The sequence below is a fragment of the Sciurus carolinensis genome, unplaced genomic scaffold (genome assembly GCF_902686445.1).
Source record: "Sciurus carolinensis unplaced genomic scaffold, mSciCar1.2, whole genome shotgun sequence".
In the NCBI taxonomy this organism is placed as follows: domain Eukaryota; kingdom Metazoa; phylum Chordata; class Mammalia; order Rodentia; family Sciuridae; genus Sciurus; species Sciurus carolinensis.
Genome location: NW_025920145.1, coordinates 1,086,583 through 1,090,590, shown reverse-complemented (window position 1 = coordinate 1,090,590; position 4,008 = coordinate 1,086,583). Strand labels below are relative to the sequence as shown.

General features: G+C 43.0%; 1 pseudogene; it reads right to left on the bottom strand.

The window, feature by feature from the left end:
• Positions 1–1,094: 1,094 nt before the first annotated feature.
• Positions 1,095–2,030, bottom strand: LOC124974367 (serine/threonine-protein phosphatase 2A 56 kDa regulatory subunit gamma isoform-like; annotated as a pseudogene).
• Positions 2,031–4,008: the final 1,978 nt, after the last annotated feature.

The window sequence follows — 4,008 nt, the reverse complement described above, 5'->3', positions numbered from 1 at the left end:
ACACCTCAAGTAGCTTTCAAGCAGGATAGTTTGTCAAAATACTGGCCACCCTGAGAGAAATACAGAACAGACAAAGCAGTAGGTCACAGGTTTTCCTCTTCGTGCTATCCATCTGCACAAAAGCATCCTCCATGCAAGAGGTCTGGGGACACACAGCAGCACTGAAGACTGATGGGGACTCGCACTGTTCTTGCCTTATGGGATGATGAAGTGTGCTCTTCCCCAGAGGAGGCCCACCCCATGCACCCTCACTGGTGTTTCCTCTAGACTCTGAGGACTGTGTCATGGCCACTGTGCCTTACTTGATGCCCAAAGGCACTGCAGTCTGCACTGGGCCAAGAGCTGGCTCAACTCAAATGATCTTATCCTAACTCTACAAAATGTGGACCTCCTAGACAACAAAATTTTATTAATTCAAGAGCCTTGTTGAAGGGCAACAATGTGTAAATAGATGAAAAATCAATTCTGCAAATAAACATATGAACATATAATTTTAAAAATTCAGTTCTAATCAAGGTAGTCACAAGAAAGCTCGTTTGAAACAAATTTCTTTTTGAGCTTACCCCTGGAATCCTGGAGCTGTTCCACAGACTCAGAAATATGGCTTTCAGTAGACATAAGAGGAGGACATGGTATACAAGATATTAACCAAAGAAAAGAAACACATAGCAGGTGCCTGTGGCTGAGGACTGTCCTGTCCTGTCACTCTCCCAGTAGGCTGTGAGAACATGAAAGCAAAGAGCCACTTCTGTGGGGTCGAGCAAACACAAACTCCTGGTCTAACAATCACGTCAAACAATTTCAGAGGTTAAAGTCTTAAAAAACAGGTAATGCTTCTTAAAGTGTTTCTTTGATTTGAAAACATCACCACAGAATGGCCTTGTTTAAAGGCTCCCCATCCTGTGCAAGCAGGACATGAGAATGTGAAAGGGTGCTTTCCAAGGGCTCTGACTCCTTCAGCTGGACTCAGGCTGTGTGGGGGTATGAAGACACTGAGGACACCATCATGACCTGGTTGACTGACAGGGTGAGAAACCACCATTGTTTGAACTTCTAATCTCTAGCTGAGGAGGGCAAGAATTATTACCTATGTATCAGGCCAAGGAAGCATTGCCTGTAGTAACTGACAGGTATTGAACAGACAGTGTATTTTCTACAGACCCAGAAGTGCTGCTGGCATGGTGGCTGCCATCTGGTTTAACAGCATGTCCTGGGAGACCAGCTCTGCTGTGGATATCCAAGCCTTTCTTTGTGTGAGAGTCCTGAGGGAGCTCGGACTTGTGGCACACAAGAGGACTGTTGAACAAAGATGGAAACATGATAGGCAGAATCTTTGCTGCATTGTCACTAATTAAACTCATAATGTATTCATTATTTCAGTAATACAGTGCTTGCTCTGCCACCTGGAAGTGTGGGTTGGAAACACATTTGGCTAACTGCCAGAAGAGAGGCTCCATGATCTTCACAAATTTTGAGGGTTCAATGACATCTAAGATTTCTTCTAATTCATTCAAGAACACTACTTCTTTTGGACTGTGAGACTTTGGCCAGTATTTGAGAAGTGCCATTACAACTGATTCAGTGAGGGTGCTGTCCTTCTCTGGAAATGGTAGAATACAGACCAGCTGTGGAAGGTAGACACTGAGAGATTTCACTTTGTGCAAAGGTAGCAACACCTTCAATGGGAAAATCTTGCGCTCTTCTTTTAGTGGAAAGGCAAATCCATTAATTTTACTTCCCAAAATTTCCAGTAATTCTGCTATGCCATTTTGATGCTCTGTTTCATAAATAAATCTATAAAATATATTATTTATCTGTTTCCTCTCAGGCCTAACAACTTACCATAAATTCTGTGAAGGGTGGTTTTCAGGAAATGTCTCTCCCAAGGATCCTCGCTGTCAAAGAGCTCTAAAAACTGCAGATGTGACTGGGCTGTTTCTACTGTTGGTTTGTCTTCCTCTGGGTCAAATTCAGCTCCCATGGGGATTGGAGGAAGGCAGCAAGGTTCAAACCATGTTAACTGCAAACATATGTGTAAGGGTAAAAATGCAGCTCAACTTGGGACCCGCGGTGGTAGCTGCCGCTGCGCGATCCTGCTGAACTGCCACTCACTCGCTTGTCTCATTTGCGACTTGCCAATAGCTCCCAGAAAAAATCTTCGACACGAGGTCTCATGCAAGAGACTTTATTTATGCGAATGATTAACACATGCGCTCAGGGCAAAAAGAAGGGGAAAAAGAGAAAGATGGCATGTGGCTTCTCCCAGATATTGGAATCTCGTGGGCTGGAAGGAACCAATAGTGGAGGAGAATTCTTGCAAGCTGACTGATGAACCAATAGCATGTTAGGACTTAACGTGGGAAGCAGGAAAATGGCTACAGTGTAAGCCAGAAATTCCTGTAACATAAGAGTCGAGCAGAGCACAGATTGACAGGTGGTGGGGAGGCCGGAAATTCCTGTAATGGAAGAGGCCGGCGGAGCGCAGTTTGACAAGTGGTTGAGAGGCAGACAAAATGGCTGTACCTAGTGGGTGGGGGAGAAGCTTTATACATTATATTCCCCCATTTCTTTTTTTATAAGAAAATCTTGCTCCAGTTCTTTTTGAAGCCTTCTCTCTCCTTCCTATATAGGTGACTGGGGTTTGTTTTGCAGGTGAGATGTAAAAAGTTCATTCTCATTTCAGACTTTCAAAGGCAGATGATTTTCATGGACTTCATTTCCGTCGATATGACTTGATCCCCTATTTCTACACTGACTGCCTGTCCCCAATTCTGACTTCATTTACCCCTCTAATATTAGGAACTCCTTCAGTGCTGTAGGGAAAAGGGGTGATGACTGATCTGGACTTCTTCAAGCTGGAAGTGGGTAGTGTGGGGCAAGTAGTTTGGAGTTCCCTTTTCAGAAATTGGGTCAACTTAGGGGTCCAAGGTAGAAGTCCAGTTGGGGAAGAGCAGGCTTAAGGTCATCTGGGGATGGGTGCTTCTATGAGAGAAGAAGAAAAAGACATGAGTACTGAAATGAGATTGATACAACATAAATGTTGCAGAATCTGGAACATGCTAATGCATATTATAAAGATGACAGAAGTCAATAATTCCTCACCAGAGGGTGGAAGAATTGAGAAGTTGTTTCCATAACAAGGCCTAGCAAAGGCTGGAGAGGAAAGGCCTTTATTTGGGAACTTTAACATTGTCTAGGTTATCAGGAATGTAAACACACCATTTAGTAGAGATACTAGCAAACATAGATTAAGCCTAGCTGTGTCTGTAGGTCTTAATGGACTAAAAACTTCTGACTTTGGCAGTTTCTCTTGATAGTTATTAACATTTTTAAATGCCCAAGAATGGCTATATTTTGGTTTTAACTGCTTTGCTAGGGGTTTAAGATCAAGCTAGTCAAAATGACCTATTCCTGTCTGTTAAAGAGTCAGTTGAGTTCCCACAGGGGTCACTCATAGAGAACTTAAGAGCAGCTTCTTAGCTCCATTAGTGCCATTTGGTTAAGCAAGGTCTACTCAATGAGGTGGCTCCCCTTGGAAGCATTAGAGATGTCTCCCTTTTTCCATGACCCTCCTATGCAGCAGGTGCATTGAGTGGCTTTTCCTCTCGTGGCCTCATCAATCTCCTTGGTCAGGAGGTTGTGTGACCCAGAGTTGCAAAGTTCCTTGGAGAAGTCCTCTTGTTCCCTGGGTTCAGGCTGACTTTGAGGTCAAGACCCAAATATGGACTTTTCTTGACCTCTGTATTTAATCTCAAACTCTAAGCTTGATCTTAACCGTGAAGAAAGTCAGTCTCACCAGTCATAAAGTAAGAGTACTGGGCTTTAGCTTTAATGTCTATAACTTTACAGTTATTTACCCCATTTTATCTAATTGGGGTTTACATTATCTGCTCTATAGGTGATGGCTTACTATTCCAAGTTAATTTATGATGTTTGCTCTTGAAGCAGTACTTCTGCAAAGTATTGATCAGGCAACAATTAGAGTTTACAAGGAAAATACAAAATGGA